Here is a 24,690-nt window from a genome sequence, read left to right on the forward strand (position 1 = left end):
GCCTAGGATATTATTTATGACATGTATGCACTAATATTGACGATTGTGATATTCAAAATGGCCGCCAAAATTCAAAATGGCCGCCAAATTCAACTTATTTCCTCTATACATACAATGAGCATTATAAAATATAAGTTTAAGCAAATAACATGTTAATTAATATACCAACAGATACACAAACTCCATACTACACTGCAAATACACACCACACCACCCCCACATTCCAATGCTTACCTATAATTCACTCTCTATGATAACATTTTATTTTAAAATAGTTCCTGAATTTAAAATCTGTAACTTTCACCTTAAATGTCTTCATGCCTCCTCATCTGGATATGATAATAATAATTATGTTCCCGCTACGTTTGATGTACCGGGGCCAGCCCATACTCATACCCGAACCCGTAATCCTAATCATTACCCCGATCACCCCTAACTTGGTACCTAACTCATAACCCTGTAGGCCTACCCTGCTAAACGTACATCGTACTCTGATATCTATACCCAATAACATGTATCCCGTACTAGTACCCGAATGTCCTACCCTATACCCTCCTCGGTTCACATAACCCTGTATTCTTGGTACCCCTAACCCCGTCCCTGGCCAGTAGCACTACCCATCCCTGGGGCCCCTAGACCCATCCAAGGGACCCCTTAACACAACACCGGAACCCATAATCAAACAAAATGCTTGAAAAGTTCAACAATGTACATTTATTATATAACAACAATGATATTGAAAGAGTAGATGAGTTTAAATATCTAGGTGTAAAATTTGATAGCAAGATGTCTTGGTCAGCTCACGTTGATAATGTTAGTAAAACTATTTCCAAAAGAACTGGTATAATAAAACGTATAAAATATTTCCTTCCATATAAAACCACTGTAATGTTATCAAATGCTCTTGTTATTCCCCACTTTGATTATGGCAGCATGGTCTGGTCAAATTTTAGTGTAGAGTACCATAATAGGCTTCAGGTACTTCATAATAATTTAGCTAGAATAATTCTCTCAGCAGATATAAGGACACCAACTAATGATTTAATGAATACATTGCAGTGGGTTAAACTTGATCAAAGATGGCATAATACTCTATTAATGACTGTTTTCAAATGTTTAAAGAACGAATATCCATCATACTTATCTTCTCAATTTGATTTTGTTCATGATAACCATAATCATATAACTAGAAATCATACTTCTAATACATTGATTGTTCCAAAATTTAAATCAAATTCAGGTCAACGTACTTTTCACGTCAGGGCAGCCTATGCATGGAATTCTTTGCCACCGACAGTAAGAGCGCAGATGGAAAATATGACTTTAGGCCAATTTCAGTCAAAAATTAAAGACATTTAGGCCTGTCTTTATCTACATTTTGTTCATTTGCTTGCTTATTTTTTTTGTATAAATATAATTATTGTATTTCTGTATTTTGAATCATGGTATTTATAATTTTCTTGTATTTGATGATACCATTATACTTATTTGTAATACTAGTATATTAGTATGCTATTTTTTGTAAATATTGTGTATCGTAATATATTTTGTTGCTATAACATGTATACAATGAGGGCCTGCTTGAAAAGCAGTGCTTGTCACTGAAGCAGTATTACCCTCAATAAAGAAAGAATAAATAATAATAATAATCCACTGCCCAGTGGCCCATAACCTGATATGTTCTGGCTAAATTTGATGTACTCGGACCAGCCCATAACCACACCCTTGGCACCCTAACCATATCCTTCGTACCCTAAGTATCTTACTCCAGGACTCCTAACGCCAAACCTGGAAACCCGGAACTCCATCCCCAGTACCCCTAACCCTATTCCCGGGACACCTAACACCAACTATGGGACCTTTTTAAACTCCATTCCTAGAACCTTTTGTCTAATCCCATCTTTGGTACCGGTAACCCCACATCCGGTACCCCTTACCTAATGCCCGGTACCCTTAACCCATTTCCTGGTACCCATTACCGCAACGCGGGGACCCCTAACTCCATCTCCATTACCCCTTACCTTATTCCCTAGGACCTCTAACACCAACTTTGGGACTTTTAAACTCCGTTCCTGGAACCTGGAACTCTTGCAATATACATACAGACCTGCCAACTGTCCCTGTCCCTCATTTTGAGGGACTGTCCCTCATTTCGGGTTTTCCAAAGTGATAAAGAGGGACAGGACTGCTTTCTGAAAATTTCAGTGATGGCAAATTTAAATGTAAGAACAGCAGAAAATGATGCAAATTTCACTTTAAAATTTTGCTATAGCATTCTCTTTAGTCTATTGTGATCAATTTAGACCAGCAAAACCTTGAATTCTGAAAGTATTGCACACCCAGGGGCCTATTTTAAGAGAAAAAAGTCACTGCACGTTGGCAAATGTAAAGTCTCGATGATCAACCAGCTATGACGAGCTTGCGGGGAAGGGTGGAGGGCTGGTCCCTCTCCAGCTTTCATGGCTTTGGCGATTTTTAAAAATCATGCATTTTAGTCATTTTTGACTTTACCTGATTGGACACTTGACACTCATTATAATAGCAATACTTAATCTGCAAACCAAAGTGCAAAATATGTCTGAATAAAATTTGAATAAAAAAGCAACTTGGCCGAAGGTCTAACATATTGATTTTAGAGGGGAAAATACTGCAGTCAAACTCTTTTCTCACTTGTAGGGCGTTTAGGACTATTTTTACTGGCAAGTTATCAATGTTATTAGCTCAAACGGGTGGGGTCCAAGGATCCACCTTAGATCCTTTGGCATGCATGTTTGGTGGAATCCATCGTCAAAGCCCCTTGCTGGGGCACAGTGTATTTTACCCATACGAAAAATCATTCCGTACGGACCGTACCGTGCATGCACAGATCACAGACAGTGACGCAATCAACCAATCAGCAGTTGGAAAATCGTTAACCCAATGACGTCATCGCTGCATTTTCATTGATAAAATTCAGAATCGTTCAAAAACACGAGTTTTTAATTGCAAATATTTAATTTTTGTGTGTATGAATGTCACTGTCTATCTCAAATTAACATTTTGTATTATCGTAGCGTTGAATGCGCAAATTTGGCGGATCTTTTGTTTTTTGTGACATTAAAAATCCATCTTTCACATGGCCGCTGTGTGGGGGTGTGTGTGGGAACGGGGTTCACCCCTACACATAAATATTTGATAGTGTTTTTATCCAATACACATACACTGCAAAAGTGTGTTTAGATATTTAACACTCTTGCACTACGTTAGGAATTTGATGCCTTGTATTTAGGAATTTAACACATGATTGTCTTGAAATTTGAGGAATCAAACATGTTTAGAAACTTGGTGTAAGAAAATTTCTAAATACGATTTTTGCACCTCTGGGTGCAACTGATAGCAATTATTAAATGAATGCAATTTATTTTCAAAATGCTTCTGATACGCAGTAAACTGCGAATAAACACTTCACATGTGTTTGATATTGGCATGTTATATTCGTGCTGACTCCTACCATTAATATTTGCAATCAATGAATTTAAGGGGGTACTACACCCCTGGCCAATTTTGTGCCTATTTTTGCATTTTTCTCAAAAATTATAGCACATTGGTGACAGGTAAGATGTATATTATAGGGGCAAAGACTACAACTACTGTACTGAAAATTCACCAACTCAAAGCAAGTAGTTATTGATTTATTGATCAAATATTGGTTTTCCTCATTTTTGACTGTAACTCCACTACTGTTGTCTGTGCTGAAATAAAATTTCCACATTTTCCAGTGCAGTAGTTGTAGTCCTCGCCCCTATAATATACATATCTTACTTGTCACCAATGCGCTATAATGTTTGATAAAAATGCAAAAATAGGCACAAAATTGGGCAGGGGTGTAGTACCCCTTTAAGGAATTAGGAATATATAATGAATAATGAAATAGTCCCAGGTCAAAAAGTGAGAAACGGCAGGCCCGTAACCAGGATTTATTGGGGGTGATTTTGAAAAAGTGGATTTTTTTTTCAATTTGGACCTTTTTTGACCAATTAAAAAAAACTTTTTTTTTTCGCTCGCTACTCTCGCAACTGGGACTTTTTGGGTCAAAAGGAGACTTTTGGGGCATTTGACGATGGGGGGGGGGTCCTCCCCTCCTTGGTTACGGGCCTGAGAAACGGGAACCAAGGAGTAAAATTCATGTTGAAATTTCATTTGACAGTGTATTTCTGTTGCAAAATTTGTTTAAATATTTCGTATACAGAAACATAACACCCTGGCGTTTTGACAATATTCAGGTAGGCCTAAATACCGCTTTTCAGTGAGATCTAGATTAAGGGTAATCTGTTAACCATTAATTGTTGACTGCAACTTGAAATTCAGAAAAATATAGAAGGCCTGAAAACATTTTGGCTTTTGTGTCTTATATGTTTAAAACTAAGTTTATGAACCATGACATTGTACTTATGTAGGTGTGCTACAAAGAGACACCCTGGAATCACATCTTTTCAGTACTGTCGTAGAAGGTAGAAAGGGGAACCCTGGATTTGAAATCACTTCAATAGCAGACGACCCCGGGCAGACGACACTGACTTACCAAATCATTTTTAGGCATAGGGCTAAAATATAACTTGTTATTAACAACTTTGTTTTGCACAATTTCAACCCGGATTTTCTATTGTTACTTGTTAGCTATTGTTGGTGTTCATCGAAATTGACGTGCGTAGTCGTTATGTGTTTTGTCAGCGAATTCCGTTGCAGTCTTGCATGTAAATTGACGTATAGACTTCTGATTCAATGCCAAGTTCAAAAATAATCAGAAGACACGCAAAAATTAACCTTTACACTTATCCATCTAATGGTATCACGTAGGCCCCTATAGGTCTAATTTGCTGCATGATGACAATATGCACTGGCACCCAACCCAAAATGAAATTAGTTATATTGCAGATTATTTGTAGTAGAAAAGTAGCAGGGGTGCAAATTGTGATTTCTTCCTCAGGAGCAAGGTGTTTAGGCTCAAGATTTCCTCAATCATACCAGACATAAAATATGTTAAGTCTTCGAGCTGCCAAAAAAGCTTTATGAGTATGAGGACAATATGCGCGTGCAGCGCGCAAAAATTTGGTATTTTACACTAGTTTGAAGTCAATTTTGGTGGGACACATGCTCCTCTTCCCCTTTCTTTTCCTTTGCCCTCCCCCCCCATTTCATCTTTCATTTTTTGTCAGAGGGAGCACAACTTGTTCAGTCCTTTATTCTTCTTTCCTCAATTTCCTCAATATTATCCATGCCATCCTCTCCTCACTGGCATTAGTATTGATACACTTAATTCCTTCATGACTTTTGTTCCCATAAAATCGTTATTGCTGCATCTCTATCAATTTCCTCAGATATATTTTCACCTGCCTTCACCCAACTTTTTTTCCTGTTAAATTGTATTGGATACCTCCTCTGGTAATGAATTGTAAATTTCCTCATTTTTGCATAACCCATTTCCATATTCTAACACCAACACCTTCCTCTTTTTTGCTCTTATTTCTTGAACAATCATGTGAATTCCTCCCAATTTTGCACAACCAGTGTCTTGAGATTTCCTCTCTCTGCCCCCACAGGTATGCGGTTAGAAAATAAATAAATGACCCTAAAAGGGGTGAAAATTGTGCATCAAATGGCTCCATTTGTGTTTTCATTTTGAAAATTTTCCAAATTCTGAGGGGGGCACATCCCCCCTCAGTCACCCCCCTGCGTTGCGCAAGCGCGACGGGCAGCGCTGTCGCGCCGCATAACAAATTCCCTACAAAAAATTTGCCCCCCCTATCAAAATACCCTGGCGCCGCCCCTGTCCAATCATGTCATTCCATTCCAACGTGTGGTCCTGTTCTTTTGGAACTCTTTAGAAAAATCCTTAACACTGCATACCCAGTAGCTCCCAGTAAAATAATCCCGCAACCAATTTAAAAAAAAAAAAAAAAATTGTTTTTTAATAGCCTGCTTTCTTTTTGTCTTAATTGTCTTGTCTTACAAGTTATCGATATTCATATACTTGGGTTGTTTTCAATGTTTTGTGTGCTATACTTGGTGTATTATAGGCCTACAGTATGTACCTGAAAGACCTGCGTCATTTTCCAACCCTACATGTAGGCCTACCACCAAAGTATTAATGAACACTCCCTTACTATACTGACTCGCCTTTTGGTGTGAAATGGACATATCTCGAAATGCCAAGAAGGTATGACCACCCGAGTGGTGTTAGTGGTGTTAAATGAAAGAGAAAAAAGTAACAAATATATTAAATTTTCCCCAATGGGGGTGACACTCCTCATAAGACCCGGGTCCTTTTCATATCTTATATCTTGAAACCCTATTATAAGAAGGTGTAACCCCCCCCGAGAAAAAAAGTAAAGAATATAATAAAAATAATTCCCCAACCGGGGTGACACTCATAAGACTCGAGTCAATATTCCTATTTTGTGTCCTTTTCATATTCAAAATCCCAAGAAGGTATGACTACTCCCCCCGACAATGGTTTACCACATGCACAATCTACTGCCGAAGAACCATGGTTCAGCTTTTGTGCGATAACCGCTCTTGTTATTGTTGTTACGCTCTGTTATTGCCGATCCTTTTTCTTATTCAGAATTTTCGTTGTTTTTGTGGAAATGTCGCATAGCTTCTTTTATTTCAATACTTTTCATGATATATGATCGCATGCACGAATGGATACATTGTTGATTATATTAAATGGCTCATTTATTTTTTTTAAAGATGAAAAATCAGGCTCTATTTGGCTGACAAACCAACAACTATATTGTGGTGTTTGCGAGACTTTTGGTTCAGGTCCAAATTCAACCCACGTATTGATATGGGCGGCCACATGGGTCAAAAAGGGTCTAAGACTAAGAAAGGGGTGTAAAATTCAAAAAGGGGTCTAAGACTCAGAAAGGGGTCTAAACGCAGAAAGGGGTGTAAAATCCAAAAGTGGTCTAAAAACGCAGAAAGGGGTCTATACACATCAGAAAGGGGTCTAAAACTTAGAAAGGGGTGTTAATTCAAAAAGGGTCTAAAACTCAGAAAGGGTTGTAAAATACAAAACGGGGTCTAAGACTCAGAAAGGGGTCTAAACACAGGAAGGGGTGTAAAATCCAAAAACTGGTCTAAAACTCAGAATGGGGTCTAAACACAGAAAGGGACGTAAAATAAGAAAAGGGGTCTAAAACTCAGAAAAGGGTCTAAACACAGAAAGGATGTAAAATAAGAAAAGGGGTCTAAAACTCAGAAAGGGGTCTAAACACAGAAAGCGATGTAAACTAAGAAAAGGGGTCTATAACTCAGAACGGGGTGTAAACACAGAAAGGATGTAAAATAAGAAAAGGGGTCTAAAACTCGGAAAGGGGGCTAAAAACAGAAAGGATGTAATATAAGAAAAGGGGTCTAAAACTCAAAAAGGGATCTAAACACAGAAAGGGGTGTAAACTAAGAAAAGGGTCTATAACTCAGAAAGGGGTCTAAACACAGAAAGGGATGTAAACTAAGAAAAGGTGACTATAACTCAGAAAGGGGGTTAAAAACAGAAAGGGGTGTAAAAGAAGAAAAGGGGTCTAAAACTTAGAAAGGGGTCTAAACACAGAAATGGATGTAAAATAAGAAAAGGGGTCTAAAACTCAGAAAGGGGTCTAAACACAGAAAGGGATATAAAATAAGAAAAGGGGTCTAAAACTCAGAAAGGGGTCTAAACACAGAAAGGGATGTAAACTAAGAAAAGGGGTCTATAACTCGGAAAGGGGGCTAATAACAGAAAGGATGTAAAATAAGTAAAGGGGTCTAAAACTCAGAAAGGGGTCTAAACACAGAAAGGGGTGTAAACTAAGAAAAGGGGTCTTTAACTCAGAAAGGGGTCTAAACACAGAAAGGGATATAAAGTAAGAAAAGGGGTCTATAATTCGGAAAGGGGGCTAAAAACAGAAAGGGGTCTAAACACAGAAAGGGGTGTAAAATAAGAAAAGGGGTCTATAACTCGGAAAGGGGGCTAATAACAGAAAGGATGTAAAATAAGTAAAGGGGTCTAAAACTCCGAAAGGGGTCTAAACACAGAAAGGGGTGTAAACTAAGAAAAGGGGTCTAAAACTCAGAAAGGGGTCTAAACACAGAAAGGGATGTAAACTAAGAAAAGGTGTCTATAACTCAGAAAGGGGGTTAAAAACAGAAAGGGGTGTAAAAGAAGAAAAGGGGTCTAAAACTTAGAAAGGGGTCTAAATACAGAAATGGATGTAAAATAAGAAAAGGGGTCTAAAACTCAGAAAGGGGTCTAAACACAGAAAGGGATATAAAATAAGAAAAGGGGTCTAAAACTTAGAAAGGGGTCTAAATACAGAAAAGGGGTCTAAAACTCAGTAAGGGGTCTAAACACAGAAAGGGATGTAAACTAAGAAAAGGGGTCTATAACTCAGAAAGGGGGCTAAAAATAGAAAGGGATGTCAAAGAAGAAAAGGGTCTAAACACAGAAAGGGAAAAAACTCGGAACGGTGAAACTTGTAAACAAGGTATCTAATCGGAGTATAGTACTATAAAAACGGAAAGGTTACAAATGAAAACAGGGGTATCTAATCGGAGTATTAAAAACTCGGAACGGTGAAAAATGAAAACAGGTGTATCTAATCGGAGTACAGTATTAAAAACTCGGAACGGTGAAAAATGAAAACAGGGGTATCTCTTCGGAGTAAAGAAACTTAAAACTGTGAAAAAGCGAAACAGTGGTTTACTCTTCGGAGTATTAAAATTCGGGAACTGTGAAAAATGGAAACATGGGCATTTCAATACTGTATAAAAATATTATTAAGGGAGTGTTCATAAATACTTTGGTCATATACTTTTGTATTATATTTCACCAGTTTAGCTTCAATATGACAATTTTTTGCCACAAACCACAAACTTATTTTGGCGGCAAAAGGTGCTGGATTCACTGGTTCTCTAACCCCAATGTCAAAAAGAAATCTATGCCACTGTTAATGATGTATAATATATTTGTGGTTTCTTTTTTAGACATGAAGGGGGGATCAAAAATATTTTAGACCATAATTGATGTTGAATAATATTTCATTAAGGGGTACTACACCCCTGACCAATTTTGTGCTTATTTTTGCAATTTTCTCAAAAATTATAGCGCATTGGTGACAAGTAAGATATGTATATTATAGGGGCAAGGACTACAACTACTGCACTGAAAAATCGGCATTTCAAGGCAAGTAGTTATTGATTTATTGATTAAATATTGGTTTCCCTCATTTTTGACTGTAACTCCACAACTGTTGTCTGTGCTGTAATGAAATTTCCAGTGCAGTAGTTGTAATCCTTGCCCCTATAAAATACATATCTTACTTGTCACCAATGCGCTATAATTTTTGAGAAAAATGCAAAAATAGGCAAAAAATTGGGCAGGGGTGTAGTACCCCCTTAAGGGAACTGAAATGAGCGTTTCGACAGCATTTTTTGTGGGACATGAGAGCACATCAGACCTATCGAATTGCATTCTGAATACGAAGAATGTCTTTCTGATATCAAATAATTTTCATTTTATGAAATTCGCGATATAATACACATTTTATGACAAATTATTAAAATTTGATATTTTTCACATTTTGGAAATATAACAGTCCTCGAAGTAAATTTTATGAATTTAATGATATAGTCTTAAAGTGTATGTAGCTGGGAGGAAAAGCCGACGATCAATTGAAAATTTTGACCTTTCATATTGAAGATATGGATGTTTTTCCCCAAAAGACCTAATTTTTGTGTGTGTTTTGGGGGAAAAAAATCCATATCTTCAATACGAAAAGTCAAAATTTTCAATTGATCATCGGATTTTCATCCCACCTACATACACTTTAGGTAGAAATCATCAGATTTATAAAGTTTACTTCGAGTACTGTTAAATATCAATTTTTAATGATTTGCCATAAAATGTGTATTACATTGTCAAAAAATCAAAATTATTTGATATCAGAAGGCGATTCTTCGTATTCAGAATGCAATTCGATATGTCTGATGTACTCTAATGTCCCACAATAAATACTGTCCAAACGTTCATACCCTTCCCTTAATATAAACTTTTAATTAATATATATCCCAATTTAAAATGTAGTTTGCTCTATCTGTGCCGGACCTTTAGTTACGACGCTATGCATCAGCAGAAATGTAGCAAAGGTCAACGCACTCTCGGCTTGGTGCAATTTTACTAAGGCCTACGCTTAGTTGTTGGCCTACCCTTCATACTCGTTCAAACCGTTGTTCCGGGGGAGGGGGCACTCCTATAATATTGGTGCGTGTCATGTGCCTGTCAATAGACCCCCATTTTTCCAGTGAGGCAAATCTGCCACCCGATGACCCCCTTTTTAAATCAGCTTAGGGGCTGTGCAATGAGCCCTGGGAAGGGTAAAATGGGGGGGGGGGACTTTTTGGCAAGCCGAGAGGAGGGGGGCAAGCAATTTTGGGTACACATTCAAGGGGCGCCTTTAAAGCTAAGTAAAAGGAAAACAATACGGAAACGTTTATGCAAATTTTCCTGCTCCCTGCGCCCGCAACATGTATCATTTTTAGATTATTAAGGTTTGTAAATTGAGATCCCAAAAATTTGGCATATGCAAGGGGAGAGGGGGAAAACAATTTTTGGCAGGCTGAGAGTGGCATATAGTCTCCTCCTCCGCCGGTAATAATGGAGTGAGTAGGATTAAACCGGCCGCGGTGGAGACTATGAATTATTTTGCTGTCTACTGTAGATAGCCGATAATTTCGAGCGAAATAAACACTGAATAAAAAATAACACACAAAAAAAAAGAAACGTACCCGTATCGTGGAGATAGACCTATTAAGTATTATTATTATTATAATAATACTATGCTCTCGAAATAAATGCTCTTGAGATAAATATAGGCCCTGCACCTTTTTCTAAATGGTAAACGATCCTTTATGAGAAATTTAGCTAAAATAGAAACAAAATTTACAGGTCGTCGTGAATCATGATCCTTGCAGTAGAGGGGTGACCGTATTTGCCGGATGTCAAATTTGACACCCATTGTTAGTGCAAGGGGTGAATGTGAAATATTTTAATAAAGCATCACAAAAGGAACCCATTATTTTTTTTGAGGCAACTTATTAATTCAATTGTTTTTAGCTCAAAAACATCGACATTTTTTGCTTAAAATTGTTTTCCCCATAAATTTTACAAACGTATATCTATTTTTTTTTCATGTTCGATCACCCCGTTCCATTAAAAAAAGCTCACCCATTAATTGAGTCCAATATTGATCTGTCCTTACACCAGTCACCATGAATTGAAAACAAACACATAGATACATTTTAATTTGGTAATTGTCACTTTATTTTTCTAACACATGACATAATGCACACGTCACCACGAAAACAAACACATATTATGTAAACTTCTTATTCAGTGTCTTTAACTTGATTGACATGGTGCCAAAACACACACAAAGTATTCCAACATGTGGTCAGCAATCAGCATATGATTCAAACCAAAAATACACCAAAGTTGAATGTAACAGTAAACACCTAAAACAAGTGAACATTGATTTGTTACAAATTTTACTGGCAGTATATTATTCTGAAGATCAGGGACGTAGCCCATGGACCTCGTCCACCCGCTTGATGCGCCCCAGTGGAATATGCATACTTAACATTAAAAGGTGTTTTTGTCTTTCAATGTTTTTGTTGATTTAGGACAGGGGTGTCTATTCTTCCAGAAAATATTCCTACACCCTACCGCGGTGTATCACAGCCTTCCCCAGATTCTTCCTCTACTGGAATCAAAATGGACCCAAAATGGAAAATGTTATGCTGATTGCTATCTATGTGTAGTTTCTTGTTCCCTCCCTTCTCTGACTGAATATAGGTGAGTATTATTTTGTCAGCCCCAGAAACTTTTAATCAGTGGCGTAGATAGGGTTGGAAAAAAACTTTTGAAGCATAGTGAATCCAACACCTTTTGACAACAGAATAAGTTTATTGTACAAATACATTGGGGGGGCATCAACATGGGGATGATTGTATGGACCACCCCCTGGCAAAATATTGTGGGATTTACCCCCCCCCGATCTACGCCCATCAACTGTTAGGTGTTGTAAGTTAATTGTTCTAATTCTGTCTTCCCTTTAAACATGAAATCCTTCCTTAGATGGTACAGTCTGGACACTGAATTGCATCTAAGGACTAACGGTTTAAAGAGGAGACAGACTCAGACTGTCAAACACCTCCAGGCTCTTATTTTCAGGACTGTGATTTATTATTTTCAGGATGTGTGAGAGGTCAGTTTTTTTGTTTTTGATTTTCAACTTTTTTGTACCTGGTACACTAACTTGCTCATACAAAAGTATAGGATCTTTCCAAATTACAGATTTTTGCTGGCTGATTTCAGCTTTTTGCTAGCTGTTTTCAGCTTTTGTTTAGCTCTTTAGAATTAAAATTCTTCTGTAGCAGAGTTTCAAGATTGCCACTCATCTAGGGAAGGATAATCAATGGTTTGGATCTGAAGCTTAAAGGGAAGACAAACTTGGACAAGTTAATATCCATCATGTTCATAGAGCTGTTAAGGGGTACTACACCTGCCCAATTTTGTGCCCATTTTGTATTTTTCTCAAATTCAAAACATTATAGCACATTGGGGACAAGTAAGATATGTATATTATAGGGGCAAGGACTACAACTACTGCACTGGACATTTTATTTCAGCCAGCACAGACAACAGTTGTGGAGTTACAGTAAAAAATGAGGGAAAACCAACATTTGATCAATAAATCAATAACTATTTGCTTTGAGTTGCTGAATTTTCAGTACAGTAATTGTAGTCCTGGCCCCTATAATATAAATATCTTACTTGTCACCAATGTGCTATAATTTTTGAGAAAAATGCAACAATAGGCACAAAATTGGACAGGGGTATAGCAGTGGCGTGTCCAGGGGGGGCTTCGGGTGCTGAAGCCCCCCGCACTTTGTTAAAAATCATGTAAAATCAGCCGTTTTTGGGCGATTTTAGCCATTAAGCCCCCCACATAAATCTGAAAGAGGGGCTGAGCCCCCGCAGGAAAAGATCCTGGACACGCCAGTGTATAGTACCCCCTTAAGTTAGCTAACTGGCAGTTCTATCTTCACTTAGAATCCCAAATGCTTCCCTAGAAAGTTAGGTGTCCAAACTGAAAAGAAAATAGATTTTGTATGAAATATGCGAAGCAGGAATCAGCTCCATTTAATCTTTGTGTGCATTATTACCTTTCCTGTAGTATGACCACAAGTCACTATATTGCCCAGGCAGGGAAGAATTACTCGTCCGTTTTTATGCTAAAGCATCCCTGGTTTCCCTCAAAATAATTATTTTTGGGATGGGGATGGGTAAAAGCCAAGAGACCAGACTGCTACATGTAGGCCTATATTGCCCTATAATGCTATGAACCCATTATAATTCTTCCCTAAATGACACTTGATTCAGGTACCTTGTAGAGCAATTACTGCCAGCCAGTGACTATATATCTATTTCACCAAATTAGTTCATTTTATTTTAATCTTTGAATCCTGTTGATTTTTTTCCTCTCTTTTTTAAAATCAATAACACAAAATTCCCCCCATCCCCCATTCTGGATATGAGGAATATCCTTCTGATATCAAATAATTTTGATTTTTTGAAATTCGCGATATAATACAAATTTTATGCCAAATTATTAAAATTTGATATTTTTTAAATTTCTGAAAGTAAACTTTCTAAATCTAAGGACCGTTCACAAACACTTGTAAGGGGGGTGGCCTGATGCAAAAAAGGGGGCCCTGAAAATTTTAACCCTCCTAAGGGGGGCTTTGAAAAAATGACTACACATTTTCCTGGAAAAATTAAGTTTATATGCTTTTTCTATGGGGTTGACCCATAATATTCATGTCAAAAAGGGGGGCCCCGAAAAATTTTTGTGATGAAATTTTTTTGCATCAGGCCCCCCCTTACAAGTGTTTGTGAACGGTCCCTAATGATATGTACTTAAAGTGTATGTAGTTGGGATGAAAAGCCGACGATCAGTTGAAAATATTGACCTTTCATATTGAAGATATACATTTTTACGTAAAAAGACCTAATTTTTTGTGTTTTGGGAAAAAAAATCCATATCTTCAATACAAATTTACAAACGGTCAAAATTTTCAATGGATCGTCGGCTTTTCATCCCAGTTACATACAGATACACTTTAAGTACATATCATTAGATTTGGAAAGTTTACTTCGAGGACTGTTGTATATCAATTTTTAATCATTTGCCATAAAATGTGTATTATATTGCAAATTTTAAAAGCACCTAATTTAGGCAAATTTTGGTGCTTCTTTTTAATGTCAGCATCCATTAGTCTGTGTAGCAGTGGCACATCCTTGCACAAAATGTTTTGAAGAACCCCGTTGGTCAAATTCAGCAGGTGATGTCTACTAGTGTCTGATAGGTAGGCCTACATGTAGGCCCTACCTGCCATGTTCTTGACAAGTTGTCTTTTTCTGTCAATTGTTTTTCCCTCAAATTTAAATGTGATTTACACCACAGATCCTGGAAGTTTACACATATCATCACTATCATCATCTCGATCTTTCTCTTGCTTTAGCTTGCTGCTGCTGTGTTGCTGCAGGTGGTTCCTTCCAGTTCCAGTACAAATTTCATCTGTAAAATAAACCAAAATATCAATTAAAAATGTTTAAATACATTTTTCTCACCAATATTAAATTGAACAACCTACTGAGCCCCAGGGTTTTCTTTAAGCATTTTGCTGAAGGGGTATTTTCACATTTTTTGACCCTTTCAATTGTAAATTTTTCATCTGAAGGAGTCAAAAACATTGCTCATGGGGTATTTTTATAATATTATTTTTGAAGACATTTTTAACAATATGTGTGTTTTTGGAGCCATAGGCGTAGATCCAGAGGGGGGGGGGATCTCCCCAATATTTTGCCATGGGGATGGTCCATACAACCATCCTCCAATGTTGACGCCTGTATGTAGGTTTCTAACCAAATTATCCTCATATTTGGCCATTTTAGCCCCCAAAGTGCAAATTTATTCCACTTTTGCACCATATTTCAACAGTTTAGCTTCAAAATGGCAAAGTTTTTTGTACCATAAACTTATTCTTTATCCAAAAGGTGCTGGATTCACTATACTTCAAGACATTTAAAGTCCAATTGAAGACATATTTGGTGCATCATTTAAACAGAAAAAAGGACCGAACCCAATTTGCAAGAAGCAAGATTTCAAACTGACACTATGCAATTTTAGAGACTCGCAATCACTAAAACATACATGGATCGATGCTGACAAAATTTGATGGGGCCCTACATATCGGGAGTAGGTCCTAAATGCCAAAAGCCGAGAATAAATGCACAATATCGGGTGTTTCTCTATTCAAATCTTGCAATATCTGAACGCGTACGTTTTCAAGATTTTGTACGCATTGGACTTTGGGACTATATGGATTTGAAGGAGTCAGAAAAGTGCCTGAACGCGTAAATACACATGTTTTGTGCGTTAAAGTAAACCCTGCTGAGCCCACAAAGTGCCATGGAAAGAAAAAAATATCTTGGGCCCGATTCAGTAGTTTTGGCCTCAAATTATTAGTTTGTGCCCAGACTTAGTAACTCAGGGCCCGACTTAGTAACTAGGGGCCCTGAGTTACTAAGTTGGGGCCCTGTGTTACTAAGTTTGGGCCTTGAGTTACTAAGTCAGTGACCCAAATTACTAAGTCGGACCCAAGTTTTTACTATCACAGGGCCCTAACTTTCTATCTCCAGGCCCCAAATTGGTAAGTTAGAAAAAGAATGATTCTTATGAAATTTGAATGCCTTATGATACTCAATTTATTATCCAGTAAAGTTGAAATAATATGACTATGTTGAAATTAGCACATTTGATTTTTGCATATAATATATACAGAGCTAAGTACAATTCAGCTGCAAGTAGGTAGCTGCAAGTGCAACTTGTGAAAACCTAGACAGGGATCAATGACTAAGTATTCTGGACCTTCAATAGACCATTTAAAGTGAGGTATACATTCATTTACATTAGACCTTTGTGGCCTAATCCTTTTATTAACCAATAAAAAAAAGATTACTAAGCTCATTGTACATACCAGATTTTTGATGTTGCAGTCAGGTTCACAGTTAGGTTGAGTTCTCTATACACCATGATTTGAAGTAACAATGAACATCTCCTGAAAGTAGTTGCTGTAACTGTACAGTTCACTTCAAGTTGACATCACTGAAACCTAGTTATGAAAATTCAAAAATAAGATCTTAAAATGTGGCAACATTTTACAAGAACAAACATGTTTTTTAGGTTTCTGAAATTGGGCTGAACTCCCTGCTGTACTTACCATAATCATGATATAAAAGAATCCTACCCCAAAATTACATGGGAGGCCTAGCCTAAAGTAAATGATTAGTATACAAGCATTGAATGTTTACCGAGTTCAAAGCTATGAATATCTTCATGAAGTGAAATATGGAATGTTCCATTCAACAAGGCTTTTACCGAGTTGAATGAAACAGTTCATATTTCACCGAATGAAAATATTTTTTCCATTGAACAAATAAAAACATTCAAACTCATTATCTTAAGTTCCATTGCTTCCACTTAATTTTATAAATCACCAGGAACACAAAATAAATCAAAAGATATCTAAATGCGATATTTATTTTAGAAGCAACACCGCACCTATTAGCAAGTCAAAGGGAAACTTCACGCTATATCGTTCAAGACGTCTGACAGCGTTGCTATGGCAACTCCGCATCCGTGCAATGGAAAAATGACTATTGCACAGACGCGGTGTGCAAGAGCTGGCCGTTAAAAATAGCAGAAATTTCATAGTAGTGGGCCAATCAAATGACAAGAAACTTTGCATGAGTTATATAATACCAAATACAAAATGTCTTTGAACAAATTTGTCTATTTTAGGTACAGCACTCCCACTGGGAGGGGGGTCTTTGAAAAAATGTGTACTTTTTATACCGGGGGTAGCTGTTTTTGCCACCCAGTATACCAATTTTCCACAAAAACACAATATGCACCCAATTGGGCGCATTGGTCAGTTGGTCTCCACTCATGGATATACCAAAATCGCTGAAAAGGTACCCCAAAACCGTGGCACATCCCTGTATACCTTCAACCAGGAAGAATCTCCCTGCACTCGTCAGCATAATGTAAAATACCATATATATGCTGATGATACCCAGATTTATTTGGTGGTAGATCTTAAATTATTTACTGCCTATTTTGTCTTCCATACATGCCATATGACTGCCTATTTTGAATCTATTTAAGTTTAAGAGTCATTAAGGGGTAATAAAGGGGTCAAAGTTCAAAATTTTCAAAATGTTCCAATTGAGCTGAAATTTAAATGCAATGATCCTTATGACATTCTAAAGCTTTTAGAAATATTTTAAAATTCATTTAAGGTCATAAAGGGGTCAAAGGTCAAGTTTTTCAAAATGTTCCAATTGAGCTGAAATTTAAATGCAATGATCCTTATGACATTTTAAACATGTTTTAAATATTTTTAAATTCATTTAAGGTCATTAAGGGGTCATACAGAGGTCAAAGGTCAAGTTTTCAAAATGGCAGCTTTCCATGATCAATGTATATTAAAATTACAATTAATGAAACAGTCTTATTTAAAAATTAATCTTATCCAGCACAGTATTGCTGCTTGATCAGATCGTCACAATCATCCACCTAATTTACCTCGTGCCCTTGCAAAGGGCACAGTTGTTCTAGTTTAATACTTGTTTTCCCAGGCTCAACTACATGACTGCATAATTTACTGCAAGTGCAACTGGCAATTTTAAATGTCTTCGACTGCTTTCTATGGCAGTCAAAGCATTTAACTCTATGGTACGACTGCCTATTTAAGTAGGGACACTCCAAAACCAAAAAAAAAAAAACTTTTTTTTTTTTGAAATTGAGTATAATCCCACCAGTGTTTACTCTGAGGCTGTATGTTTCAATTTTGTCCCAGTGAAAACTATATTTGGCGCACACAAATTTGAAATGTTACATTACAATAAAGTCAATTTGGAGAATTGCTGAGTCAAAATTGGGCCAATTTTGGATGCAGATGCTTCATTTGGAACAATCAAATTCCAGAGAGAGTACAACCACTGAATCCCACCCCCCAATTGTGAAAAATTTTCACCTAAAAAACTGTTGGGACTATACTCGGACCAATACGGTAATTGTCAATTTTCCAAAGCTTTTCATGCACATCCACACATCCCTGGCACACACCAGATTATATCCAATTATAGCTTAAAGGAGTATTTCGTGATCCTAGCATCCTCTTTTTATGACATTTTTCAGTACATATCCACGAAAAAGCCTATTCCCAAAATTTCAGTTGATTCCGATTTTATGCGTTATGCGAGTTATGCATGATTATGTGTATTACACTGCTCTATAGACAATGCGTTGTAATTTCGTTCTGGTGCACCAGAACGAAATTCAAATTTCACGATATCTTTGCAAAACGAATTAATTTGCAAGAAATATTTTGAACATAAACATTATGTAGCCAGAGGTTTCCAGTGATATAAAAATCTCAACTTTTTTTTGAGAAAAGTGGGGGGATGAGGCTGTGGATCACGAAATGCCCCTTTAATATAATTATTATCATTAATTATCTACATCAGGATCATTATATCCAATATTTATTAATACTTAACCTATAGATAAGCTCCTAGAAATCATAAATTTCTCAGTGTTTACAGGTACAGGAACTCTCTATTCATGTGACCATGGATGTGACTCAGATGCACTATTCCAACACAGAATCTGTGATCCCAAGTACATGGCGGAAAGTGTTCACTGCTAACACCAGTCACATGTAGTTTTTCATTTGTGCACTTGTGCATGTAGGGGAGTTTATTCCGATGGGGAATATTAAAATGATGAATAAAAGCTATGAACACGATAACTTGAAATTCACCACAAAAACAATTTCTTGAAATGTTTTTCCCCCGGTTTTTTCAGTTTGATGCTTTTTTTCTGTACAATTGAATGCGACATGTAACTTTTATGTATATGGGTGGCATAAAGTGTGCACATCAGGCTGGAGGCTGTCACAATGTAGGTATCTACACTGTATGTAGCATACACATTCTGTGTAGCCATGACCATATTTACCTTTTTCATGGCCCTGGGCCAGGCTAAAATTTAGGGCACTGGCTATCTGGCTTAATGTGTTACTCCCCACCCAACCCCATCCCATGTAACCTAGATTTGTTTTGATTATGATATACATGTAGGACTCACAGTGCAGTGGGATTCATGAATGGGAAGTGAGAGTAGATCTAGCTCAGTCTGACTCTCACTTTCCTGCATGCATTTAGCCATGTACTGTATGGTACCCGTACCCATGGGTATGGGTACAGGTCCCGGCCATGAGTACGGGTCCCAGTTCATGAGTACGGGTACGGGTCCGAAGCCACGGGTACAGGGAGCGGTTGCTCGAGAACTCTAGCTTCAATTTGCACATGATAGTTACGCATTCAATGCTAGAGTACATTGCTATCATTTTTCGGTCGGACAGCGGTGCACTTTTTTGCTCCGGAGGTTATTTATTCTGTTAATGTTGAAATTTGGATGAAAGTTATTTGATGAGTCAACGGTATCTTTTGAGCAAGATTTAAAATTTTGCTGAAGTGTACTTTTAGCAACAGTTTTGATGCGATCGCCTGTTGTGATCGACTGTGTTACTTCTGGACTTCCAATCAGAAGTCGAATCCGACTAGATTTTGAATGCAATGGTCTCTAGCCTAGAATGTGAAGCTATCGGTGAGCACATTTTTGGCTAGACTTCTCGAGCAAGGGTACGGGTCTGAAGCCAAAAGAAGGTGTGAGTACGGGACTACGCCACGGGTACGATTACGGAGCCATGGGTTTGGGTACGGGTACGGAGCCATGGGTACGGGTGTGATAACCCCAGTTTATTAATATGTTGGAAATATTGTAGGTATGCTAGGTGAATTCAAATTTGCCATCAAATTGCATCATTTTATACAAATTAAAGCCCTTGAGTAAACAAAGCCAAAACTGAAAACCTTTTTTTCATAGCACTTTCCGTAGCAAAGTTACATCTTGTCAAATACTGACTTTCATCAAAAAGATTCAGCTAGCAAAATTCACCAAAACGGCATTTCGGGGTGTTTCTAGATCTTAGTCTCATGGCGATAGCAGCTTTTTAATGGAACTGCTATAAAAATCCCTCTATAATTCCATGTGCAGGGACTGTCTTTTGGAATTTGCAGGAGAGCATAAAATAGCTCTTTGGGAGCCTTCAAGGAGAGCTGTATAGAGCATTTACAATAGAATGTAAGGAAAGAATGGTCAACTAAGGAGAGCTAAAAATCACTCTCCTATATCGGATTTAAGGAGAGCAGTAGAGAGCAATTGCTCTCGCTCTTCTCAAAAGGCAGTCCCTGCATGTGCGACTTGATTATCACCATAAAAAATCATATATTTGGGTCAAGTGAAGTATAAAAAAAATATTTATGTAGGTTTCCTTCACCGACCTATTCTCGAAAAAATTCAAATTTCTATGTAAATATGCATTGTGTTTGGGCCCCGGTCTCGGCGAATTTCGCTGACTAGCAAATGTGTTAACTAAGGTTTGCCTGGGATACCTAAATATTGCTACAATAGTTTGAAATACGCAATATACGATCGCGGTTGGATTGAGTGCAGATGTTGAAAGCTGCGTTCATTCAATTGGAATTCTTCAATTCAATTCTACTACAGCAGTGACATGTATATATACACCAGGGTAGTCCGAGGTGCTCTGACGATAACACTCCGATCGCCAGGCAATATGTAGGCCAGTGGGACAACGAAAACGCTACGTGAACGAGCTAACACCAGGGATGCATGATAAGTAACAAGTATTTTTAAGCTTACCTAGTTCTACTCCTGATTCAGTCTGAATGATGATGAACTAAGACTCGTAAATTGACGGGATTAACACGAACTTGCAGTTTCTGGCCAGTTTCCACAGTCGTAGACGATAACATGATAATAAATCGGACACACGGCCGGCCATTTCAATATCCCACTGACCGGTCTTCTACGAACGAACAAATTTTTCTCAGGATAACGTCGCGCGACCAGTTCGGTAAATTCGCCAAACGGGATGTTCACCCCGTTTGAGGTATTAGGCAGTGCTCCGTAATATACTCGGGGAGCTAGGACCCCTTTCTGTGCACCCCCCCCATAGGACCAAACCAAACCAATTTTTTTAGGTTCCAAAGATGACCCTAAAACATAATCAGAAAAATATAACCAAAAATATAAACTGGCCCCAAAGGGGGTAAAGGTCATCGAACTTTGCATAGGGTCAAAATTTCAAACTTGCTCAAATTGTGTTAAAAAGGATTCAGAAAATGTATAGTTTGACCTATCTAGGATGTACCGTTCTTGAGTTATAACCAAAAGGTCACGTTTTTTTTTTTTTGGGGGGTCGAAAACATCAAAGTGCTCGATTTTGCCCAAAAGGTGTTAAAATGTTCGTTTTGATGAAACAAATCAAATAAGGATAGGATTGCACCATCTTGGATGTTTCGTTACCGGTACCTAGGTAACACAGCAAAATAGGTCAAGGTCAATAGGCCTCAATGGTAGGGCCTACTTACCTATTTTGCTGTGTTACCTAGTAACGAAGCATCCAAGATATTACAAATTTACAATCTTATCCTTATATTTGATTTGTTTAACCAAAACGAACAATTTGACACATCTTTTGGCAAAATCGGAGACTTTGTTGTTTGTGACCTTTGATCTTACTGGTTATAACTCAAGAACAATACGTCCTAGATATGTCAAACTATACAAACTATAAAATTTTGACCCTATGCAAAGTTCGATGACCTTTTACCCCCCTTGGGGGCCAGTTTATATTTTTGGGAACATCCCCATTATGTTTTGGGGTCATCTCAGGAACCTAAAAAAGTTGGTTTGGTTTGGTCCTGTGGGGGTGCACAGACAGTGGTCCTAGCTCCCTGAGTATTACCCGGCATAAATCGCTGCTTCTTATCGATTCCTAAAATTTGACAGATGTTCCAAAATGGTTGGTAATTTGTCAAAAATTAGAAACAATAAAATAAGTGACTAAATACAATGAACCCTTCTTAATACCATGGTTATTTACTTATTTATTTATTTAGTTATTTACTTCTTTTTCTTTCTTTTTCTCTTTTTTTTTCTTTTTCTCTTTTTTCTTTCTTTCTTTCTTTCCTTTCTTTGTTTCTTTTTCATTTTTCTTCATTTCTTTATTTTTCTTTCTTTCTTTCTTTCTCTCTATCTTTTCCTTTTTTCTTCTTTTTCTTTTTTCTTTATTTCTTTATTGCTTTCTTTCTTTCTTTCTTTCTTTCTTAATTAATTAATTAATTAATTAATTAATTAATTAATTAATTAATTAATTAATTAATTAATTAATTAATTAATTATTAATTAATTAATTAATTAATTAATTAATTAATTAATTAATTGTATTTATTTATTTATTTATTTATTTATTATTTGTCTGTTTTGTTCATTTAATCATGTATTTATTTATTTTCATTTTTATTACCTCTCCCGTGTAAACTTTAAAGGCCGACGGTGCTCAAAATACAGTTCGTCAGCCTGCTACACGAATTGTCTAAGTCATTTTTTATATTTTGAGAACAGTACAAAATAATGGTTCAAGCATGCATTTGAACATATTTATTCACCAATCTTTGGACTGAGAACAAATGATAATGATACAAATGAAAGGGAATAATCCAAAATAGGGTGATGACGTAACTGATGCATGCTTGAACCACATTTTGTTCTTGTTCTCAAAATTACAAAAAATGACATAGGCAATATCATTCATTATAGTGTAGAAGGCTGACGATGTTTTCAATCCATAGCTTTTGTTTACTATTAGCAAATAACATTTATAGTTTTAAAAAAAAGATGTGATAGATAGATAGACGGATACTACGTTGCTCATGCTCAGGAATTCTATGGCCAATATAATTATATAATTTGCCTGCTAATTTGTTTGGGATCACACAAAACAAAAAAATTACGCTGACAACAGTGTGACTCAGCCTCTCACTCGCCAAATATCTAATATGGCGGCTAAACATGCCGTAGTATTCAAGACTGGAGGATTTAGCCGTACTCAGTACTTTTGAGTGTCGTCTCTCATAGTTTAAGTTCTCTAGACCCCTATCGCAGTTTGAGACCCCTTTCGCAGTTTTAGAGCCCTATCGCAGTTTTAGAGCCCTATTCGGATGTTACACCCCTTTTGAGCTTTGGACGCCTTTTATGGTTTTGCACCCGTTTCTGAATTTTTATACACCGATTAGACGCACACCTTTCTCGGCCGGTTTTACATCCCGTTACTGCGTTTAGACCCCTTTCCGAGTTCTAAAGCCATTATGGAAATTTACACCCTTTCTGAGTTTTAGATCCCTTTTCTTAGTTTAAATCCCTTTCTGTGTATAGACCCCTTTCTACGTTTTAGACTCCTTTTCTTCTTTTACACTCCTTTCTGTGTTTAGACCCCTTACTGAGTTTTAGATCCCTTTTCTTAGTTTAAATCCCTTTCTGTGTTTAGACCCCTTTCTAAGTTTTAGACCCATTTTCTTCTTTTACACCCCTTTCTGTTTTTAGCCCCCTTTCTGAGTTATAGACCCCTTTTCTTATTTTACATCCCTTTTTTTTTTTCTGTGTTTAGACCCCTCTGTTTTAGCCCCATTTCCGAGTTATAGACCCCTTTTCTTCGTTTACACCCCTTTCTGTTTTTAGCCCCCTTTCTGAGTTATAGACCCCTTTTCTTATTTTACATCCCTTTCTGTGTTTAGACCCCTTTCTGTTTTTAGCCCCCCTTTCCGAGTTATAGACCCTTTTCTTAGTTTACATCCCTTTCTGTGTTTAGACCCTTTCTGAGCTTTAGACCCTTTTCTTATTTTATATCCTTTCTGTGTTTAGACCCCTTTCTGAGTTATAGACCACGTTTCTTATTTTACACCCCTTTCTGTGTTTAGACCCCTTTCTGAGTTATAGACCCCTTTTCTTATTGTACATCCCTTTCTGTGTTTAGACCCCTTTCTAAGTTTTAGACCCATTTTCTTCTTTTACACCCTTTCTGTTTTTAGCCCCCTTTCTGAGTTATAGACCCTTTTCTTATTTTACATCCCTTTCTGTGTTTAGACCCCTTTCTGTTTTTAGCCCCCTTTCCGAGTTATAGACCCCTTTTCTTAGTTTACATCCCTTTCTGTGTTTAGACCCCTTTCTGAGTTTTAGACCCCTTTTCGTATTTTATATCCTTTCTGTGTTTAGACCCCTTTCTGAGTTATAGACCACTTTTCTTCTTTTTACACCCCTTTCTGTTTTTAGCCCCTTTCTGAGTTATAGACCCCCTTTCTTATTTTACACCCCTTTCTGTGTTTAGACCCCTTTCTGAGTCTTAGACCCTATTTTGTATCTTACAACCCTTTCTGAGTTTTAGACCCCTTTTTGAATTAACACCCCTTTCTGAGTTTTAGACCCCTTTCTGATGTGTATAGACCCCTTTCTGCGTTTTAGACTACTTTTTGGATTTTACACCCCTTTCTGCGTTTAGACCCCTTTCTGAGTCTTAGACCCCTTTTTGGATTTTACATCCCTTTCTTAGTCT

The 24,690-nt window shown here is 37.2% G+C and overlaps 1 long non-coding RNA gene across 1 annotated transcript; it reads right to left on the reverse strand.

Moving 5' to 3' along the window:
- Positions 1-13,803: 13,803 nt before the first annotated feature.
- Positions 13,804-21,085, reverse strand: LOC140166427 (uncharacterized). Its single transcript, XR_011860859.1, has 3 exons — positions 20,940-21,085; positions 16,123-16,257; positions 13,804-14,660 (listed from the first exon to the last, which is right to left on the reverse strand). It is a non-coding gene; the product is annotated as an uncharacterized lncRNA (long non-coding RNA).
- Between the last annotated feature and the right edge of the window lie 3,605 nt (positions 21,086-24,690).

The sequence above is a fragment of the Amphiura filiformis genome, chromosome 12 (genome assembly GCF_039555335.1).
Source record: "Amphiura filiformis chromosome 12, Afil_fr2py, whole genome shotgun sequence".
In the NCBI taxonomy this organism is placed as follows: domain Eukaryota; kingdom Metazoa; phylum Echinodermata; class Ophiuroidea; order Amphilepidida; family Amphiuridae; genus Amphiura; species Amphiura filiformis.